Here is an 8,499-nt window from a genome sequence, read left to right as displayed (position 1 = left end):
ACAAAAATGCGTCTGTGGTAAAGAATGGGACAATCCCAAACAATAATTTTGTTGTACCTCATAACATTAAGCTCCTGAAAAAATATGAAGCTCATATTAATGTTGAATGGTGTAATCGTACAAGTGCAGTGAAGTACTTATTCAAGTATATAACCAAGGGGGTTGACAGAGCAACCGCAGTTATTGAAAAGGGAATACGGCAACTACCTCTGACACAGTGGCCACTGGCGAACCAAAAGAGAGAGTTATGAAGCAATGGAATGAGATCCAAGACTACATTGATGCTAGGTATTTATCAGCTTGTGAGTCTATGTGGCGGACTTTCGCATTCCACATACACAAAAGAAAGCCATCAGTTGAGAAGCTTATCATTCACTTAGAAAGTGAACATAATATCACAATTAAAAGAACTGATAACCTCGGCCGTTTAATCCGCAAGCCAGGCATCGAGAAGACAATGTTCACTGACTGAATAGTCTTATGCAGAAGGTCAGAGTTTGCACGAACATTGACTTATGTGCAAATACCAGAATATTTCATATAGAACAACAATACCAAAGTCTGGACTGAACGTAAGAAAGGAAAATGCCCTAACTTCAAATCGTTTTGCCACGCACGCGGCTATTTGGATAATGATGTTGAATGGAACGAGTCTATGTCAGAGTGTGCTAGATGGGCTACCCCATACCAACTCCGCGATATGTTTGTCACGTTCCTAAAAAACTGCTTTGTTACGAGTCCTAAAACCCTATGATAAAACTCATGGAGATCAATGAGCGAGGACATACTTTACAAAAAGCAGAGAATCTTAGGTCATACAAATCGGGAGCTGGATGATGAGACCCTTGAGCAATACACGTTAATCGAAATGGAAAAGTTGATGCACATGCTTGACCGCTCATTGAGTGATATTAAAGAGATGCCAAAGACCAAACCTGTTTTGCTAAAAGAACTGGGAAACAATTTGTGGAACCAAGAACTGGATTACGATGTTGTCGAGGAAACACTAAGACATGACATGCAATTCAACAAACTTAATGCTGATCAACGTGCGATTTACGAATCAATCTTAGACTCTGTTGATAAAAAGGATGGGAAGCTATTCTTTGTATATGGCACATGTGGCACCGGAAAAACATTACTATACCAAACCATTATATCCAGGATTCGGTCAAAAAAACAGATAGTTCTACCAGTTGCTTCTTCAGGAATAGCTGCATTGTTGCTACCTAACGGTAGAACAGCTCATTCACGCTTCAATATCCCTTTAAATCTCACCGAAGATAAGCTCTGCAACATCAAACAAGGAACGATGCTGGCTGAGTTAATCGAGAAAATGGATCTTATAATTTGGGACGAAGCACCTATGACACATAAGCATGCTTTTGAGGCACTGGACAAAACGTTGAAAGACATAATGTCTACGAAAAATCCTTCCGCAAAGGATCAGATTTTTGGTGGCAAGACAGTTCTATTAGGAGGTGATTTTAGACAACTACTTGTGATTCCACAAGGTAACAGAGCTGATACTGTCTTAGCTTCAATAAGTCACTCATACCTATGGGATAGATGCCACAAGTTCTCTTTAAAAACAAATATGAGAGTCAATCATGAAGAAAATGAGTTCTCCGATTGGCTCCTTCAGGTCGGGGAAGGTCATCCACAACCAGGATCAGAATATGAGTGTGAAGACTACCACGAACAAATGATAACTGTCGATAGATCATTGATTCGTCAGAGTGATGTTGACCCATTAAAAGAAGTAGTCGATGCCGCATATGGGGAAGTCAACAGAAGGACAACTTCCCAGACCTCCTACACTGATAAAGCTATACTCACCCCCCGTAATGAGACCGTTGATGAAATCAATGCTTATACCATCTCGCACACCGACGGGCTGTCAAGAGATTATTTCAGCTTTGACAGCTTTGAGATATCGGACACTCAGTCAGATAAAAATGATACATTATACGCTGTTGAGTATCTCAATTCCTTGGAATTCTCAGGGTTGCCTTTGCACAAACTTACTCTGAAAGTTGGTGCCCCGGTTATGCTTCTGCGAAACATAAATCAAAAGAAGGGATTATGCAATGGTACCCGTATGATCCTAACCCACATAGGCGACCGCGTGCTTAAGGCAGAAATTATTACTGGTTCACACATTGGAAAAGAAGTCTTGATCCCAAGGATTGTTCTTTTGCATGATGAAACAAAGCTACCGTTCACATTACGTCAGCGCCAATTCCCTATCACGTTGTGTTACGCACCTCTCACGTGTCACAAGCAAAACAGGATTAACGATCATCAAAAGCGAAGATTCACACCAGCTGAAAGTGAAGAACATAGTCTACAAAGAAATCTTCAAAGGCCTTCCTCCCTACAAAGGTATTTTAAATTAAAATAGAACTTTTCACATCCACAATTTTCAAAGGTCCTCTGATAAATTATTCTATTCACAGATTTACAATGCCCAACATATCAACCAAACGATGAGACAATCAAATAAAGGACTTATACAAAGTTTCTACCCAGCTATGCCAAGTATGTATCTTTTGTATATAAATAACCATGGCTTAGGATATAATTAATTTTAAGTAAACTAACTTAATCTTTACTAATTTTCAGGCTATTTCTTTCTCCCGGTCCACATCACAGCTTATGTTCTTCAAAAGATTTGATCTTCTTCTTATATTATTTATGACTACTTAAGCTACTCCTTTTGTTTTACAACAATTGCATAACTTGATATTCACCAACTTTCCCATCATTTTGGTAGATACAATGCTCTTATACCAACCAAAAAACATTCAAACTTATACAAAATGAAAACATCCAATCAAACATAATTGAACTTAGCAAACAGATTCTTAATATTAGTAAATGAGGTTATCTAATAATATATTCAAACTCATTTTCCGCGCATAGCGCGGACAAAGACTCTAATTTATGTAATGTGAGGATATAAAATCATCTCTACAGTATTATGCCAAAGGCTTAAAGTGGTTCTGTTCTCTTGAAATTGATCGCAGAGACACAATTGGCTTTCGTGTCAGGACGTCTAATTATAACATAAAATATTTTTATAGCCCAAGAGATGTTTCATGGTCTACAGACAAACAACTCATGCAAGGAAAATTTAGCTATCAAAACAAACATAAACAAGGCGTATGTCGAGTGGAATGGATCTTTATACAAATGACTCGGTAAAAATATATTACTTGGATGATGCAGTAGATTACTTCGGTAAAATATAGGATTCTGATTGGTGGACAACCAAAAGACATATTGAGCCAATAAGGGGATTGCGGCAAGGTAATCCATGATATCATTATTTGTTCATTCTTTGTATGAAATCATTTATTGTAAATATGAGGAAGGAAAAAAGAGGAAAACTTTTATTTGGACTTACAATTGCGCGTGGTAGTCCAACGATATTTCATTTGTTATTTGCAGATAACAGTTTTTTCTTCTGTAAATCTAATCGAGAAGAATTGGAGGTTATTTTAAAGATTCTTAAATATTATGAAGAGGCTTCCAGACACAAATCAAATTTTCAAAATCTTCTTTACAATTTGGACACAAGGTTACGGAAATTGTACGGGTGGAAATGCAAAATTTATTAGGGATTACTGCTACCAGAGGAATGGGAAACTATTTAGGTATTCTGGAAGCTTTGGTGGTCAAAAACATATATTTCTGTTTTTCTTAATGAACAAATCAATAATAAAGTAAATAGTTGTACATTGCAATTTCCAAAAAGAAGAAAGTACTCATTAAATCAGTAACATCTGCTATGCTAACACATGTCATGTAATTCTTTCCAAAGATGGTAACGTGAAGGCTAACAAGAAAAATATCAGATTTATGCTGGAGTGATAGTGGATACACAAAAAGGCTACATTGGGTTTCATAGGATAAACTATGTAGAGACAAGGAATAATGGCGTTAGGGTTTTAGGACCTCCAGGATTTTAATAAGCCTTTGTTAGCAAAACAACCGTGGAGATTGATTGAATATCATGATTTTTTATTTGAAAAGGTTCCTATAGCAAAACAACCGTGAAGATTGATTGAATATCATGATTTTTTATTTGAAAAAGTTCCTAAAGGAATATATTATAGAAAATCAGATTTTATGTATCCAGTTAAATCATAATCAAAAGACTTGGGACATGCAATTCTTATGGAATGACCCATGGATTCTTGCTCCTCGCCTTAGGCCATCACTTCCAAAACATCAAAACCAATTTTTTAACCAGTCATTTACTATTGAACATCTGATTAATTCGGTGGATCATACATGGAATGAGGATTTACTTGACGCATCTATACATTCAGAAGATATGAAAATCATTTAGAGCTTGGCAGTCAATCACACCTGAAAAAAAAAAAATTGTGGAGTGCATTTCACGATACTTGAGAAATATTTGGTTATATCATGATTCAAAACGGAAAATTATATCCATATGTCGATACTACGGGAAAATACGAGACCTCTTCTCACTTTAACTTGGAAGATTAACTGTTCTCCAAAACTGAAGCTTTTTTTGTGGCAAGCGCTATTGAGAACTCACCTGTTACAAAACATTTACGGGCTTGTAGGATCCATTGTGACACACAGTGTAGCATAGGTGGTGTAGATGAGGAATCAATTAATCACGTACTATTTGAATGTCCCCTATCAATTAAAATGTGGGCATTGTCAAAGATTCCTTCAAACCCTCGAGTTATCCGGTTTCTTTCATATTTTCAAATATAGATTATTTGTTTTCGAGACTTCCCATAAGGGTGCTATTCAGTTATTTTATGTGGATTATGTGGTACATTTGAAAAAAAATAGAAATTATGAAGTTTATAGAAATAAAAATGGAAACCTCAAGAAATTTCGGGTATAGCAGATATAGAAGGTATTGCATGGGGGAGGAGACGGCAGGCACAATTACAAGATTTCGACCTTAAAGAAGGGACATTTTATTCCTTTTTGTACAAAGAACACTGAGATATACAATGCTTTTATATCGTTGGAGCTTAGAAAGAAGACTATCAGTTATCTTAGCAAAGATGGTTTTTGTAACGGCCCGGTTCCTGGCCCATAAAAATTTCCTTGAGAATATGGGTTTCTCTACGGCCCATATGGCAAAGACCTAGGGTTCCCTTCCCCTTCCCTATAAAAAGAGATGCAGCCTCCCTTTTGCCTCAGACAGAAACTAAAGCGAAGCTCTGCAGAGAATTCCCGGAGACCAGAAACCCTAGCCGTCGAGCTCTCCCTTTCTCTCTTGCGCCGTCTCTCTTCTCTTCTCTCTCTCTCTCCCGCGCGACGCTCTCTCTCTCCTCGCCGGCGCCGTGTGGTGGTGGGGTGACCGGATCTCAATCTCCTCTCCCTTGTCTCTTGTTTCCAGATCCGGATCCAGATCTAGGCTAAGGTGGAGTGTTTTGAACCCATCTTGTTCTCATGTACTGTATACTACTTTATGTTGGAGTTAGGGTTGATTAGACCCTGTTTGAAAGCTAGGATGATAGATCATGATTATTGCTAGGATGTTAGATGAATGGAACACGATGCATAAGAACCCTCATATTGTTAAATGGGACTTAGTAAACTGAAATGGAGTTGTGGTAGCGATGATTGATTGGTAATTTATGCTTGTATGTTTGGATGTGTAGTCCCATGAGTGGTTTGTGATTAAAGCTAGGATGCTAGAGAGAAATGAATGCTAAGCTGATAGATGAGTAATGATTGTTAATGTTATTGAAGTAGAACTTGAGTGCAGTGTGTATTGTGTGTGGCACCGATAACGGGTGGCGTCTAGTGAATGAGTCCAAGTACAAGTCTAAATGAAAAGGAAAGCGAATGAGAATGGGAAGGGATAAGTGAAAATGATAAGGAAGTGAAAGGATAAGTAAAAGTATGAGAGAATGATGTTAAGGTTAAGCATGGGTGGGAAAGCATATAGAGGGTCTAAGGAAAGTATGTGGGGTAGTAGTCCACGCTAGGTATCCATAGGAGATGTGGCGAATCCACAAGAATATGGAAGCACCCATAGGAGATGTGGCCAATCCACAAGAATATGGGGTAGAAGCCTAGTTGGGGCTACCCACTGTTGAAAAGGACGAAAAGATGAAAAGGATGTGCATTGTAGGGTTTTTAGCTCATGGTCGGGTAACAGGGAGTTAAAGGTGTCATAGGATCGAGTCGGACTGGTATGATGAGTCGGTTAAGCCTAGGGTTTGACGTGTGTGGCAATGAGTGAGATCATTGTATTGATTGATCACTAGGTTGTTAGAAATGAATGGAAGTGAATGTGGAAAAATCAATAGATGACGTTAGGAAATGATAAAATGCATTAACTGATTGTAGTGGCTAGTCAGTCCTAGTTCCCGCATAGAGTAGTATAGAGTGTCATGCGGGCAGGCTGGGCTAGAACCACTTCACTGAGTAACTTGTTACTCACCCCTCCATTTCCATTTTTTTCTGTGCGCAGGACTGTAAGTAGAAGTATATGGATGTGGGTGTGACGGTATTTCAAAGAAGGTTATGCGCTCGTCTCTCGGGACCAGTAACGGGACACGTAGGGTTGGCTAAATGAGTAGACACGTGTCCATAACGCCCCTTCGATAACCCCGGTCGGACGCTGGGGGATCGGGCTGTTACAGTTTTGCAGTCATGGAAGCTCAGAGGACCATACTATGCGGGCAACAAATATCCAACGAAGCATATTCCTTTTACATGCAGAGCTAGTGTGAAACATTGATTTGTACTATGTAGAGCGTGAAGACCCTTCAAATTTCAGACGTGATGTTCACAACAGATTGTTTTCAACTGGTGAAGATGGTGTCTATACCGATAAAATGACCTGTTTTCAATTCCTAAATGGATGAATTTTAACGATGTAAAGAATTCTTGTCCAACTTTAAAATCCAACATATACCAAGAGCACAAAATATTTTGACAGACAAAGTTACATTTGGTATCCGTAGTCCTCTTTCAGTTATGTTGTATGTTGATTATATTTCACCGACTTGAACCTTTGAATTGGTGTTTTATTAATTTAGAGTAACTACTTCTGAATATGTGGAATAGTTGATACTCGATTGTATTTATTTTTCCGTTATTTACTTTTCCATATCCCAGAAATTTTTGTTTTACATAAAATTTGACTAGTCCATGTGGCTAACGCTTGAGGAAGGATTATTAGTTTCGATACATAGTTTGGTCAATGTTTCATAAATTAAAATTTTAAATAGTAAAAATGGATATATAGTTTTTGGTTAACTATATAAATATTAAAGTGATTCTTGTGAAATTAATTCATGATTCTTGTAAATTTAGTGCGCTTATGTTTTACCAATTGTCTAGCTACTTTATTATAAACTAAGTGTTTCGTCCGCGGGCATAATCACATTACAAATATTTGTTATAATTTAAAATAAAAAGTTATAAAATTTGATTTTACTTAATTAGTGTTTATACATTTTCTATTTCTTTTTGGATAAAAACATAATATATAAAAGAACTATCTTCTTCATTTTTAATATATTTTTATTTTTGACCAATATATATATAATACAAGTTTAAGTAATTATCTAACTAAAATTATTTATTTATTATTCATTAAAAATACAAACAATATTAACTACTCTAAATTTAATTGTGAGAATATGAATGCGAAAAAATCGCTTTTTGTGTCCCTTTTTGTGGGGGACAAAGCAACACAACAAAATGTGAGTTTTACTGTTACTTTACTTTAGTAAAATTTGTTGTAAAATTCAAAAGGTATGTTAGAAATTCTTCAATTTGTTCAAAGATTTCACAGCATGTACATAGTTTATATAAATAGCTTCGTCACCTATTAATTGTCAAGCTTCCTCGTTTGAAGTGCTGCTAATTGCTCTGTTCGACGAAAAGGAGTCATCTTTTATCAGAAGACTGAAGGAATCCGATCATCTGTCCATGCAAAACAGTGTTCGTCATGTGATATACCATGGATTTGACCCATTTTTACCCATGGTATATAAGTATTTTACTATCTATATACTATATATTCTATCCTATTAGGTATGTTTTCAGGTTCAGAAGTATCTTAGAGTAAAGTGATGATTATGGTACATTTAGGAGCTTAAAAGAGATTTCATCCGAGCTGACCATAAGAGGTCGATACGAAGAAGAAACAATCGATCGATGCACATCCAGTGACGTCGATTGATACAAAAAAGAAGCCTCGACGATTGAAGATTATGATCGATCGATGTACAGCCTGTACCATCGATCGTGTCGAGACGCAGAAGCACGACTTGGTTTCAGCCGACTTTAAACACAAGACTTCACCAAATTACAAGATTGCCCCTGACGAGTTTTTAACCTAATAGTTATATACTTGTCTAAGTGTTAGGAGGCAAGAGAGCTTTTGGCCACCTTTGTATTCTTATTTTCGGCAGAGAGTTTTAGGAGAGAAGATCATAGAGAGATTTGTGATTGGAACTCCATTGATTCATCTATTCT

General features: G+C 37.0%; 1 pseudogene; it reads right to left on the bottom strand.

Annotated features, from left to right (window-relative positions):
* Positions 1 to 7,908: 7,908 nt before the first annotated feature.
* LOC106330439 overlaps positions 7,909 to 8,499 on the bottom strand; it is a 24,612-nt pseudogene continuing 24,021 nt past the window's right edge.

The sequence above is a fragment of the Brassica oleracea genome, chromosome C3, assembly GCF_000695525.1.
Source record: "Brassica oleracea var. oleracea cultivar TO1000 chromosome C3, BOL, whole genome shotgun sequence".
NCBI classification, from domain to species: Eukaryota; Viridiplantae; Streptophyta; class Magnoliopsida; order Brassicales; family Brassicaceae; genus Brassica; species Brassica oleracea.
This window is presented reverse-complemented; position numbering and strand designations above follow the sequence as displayed.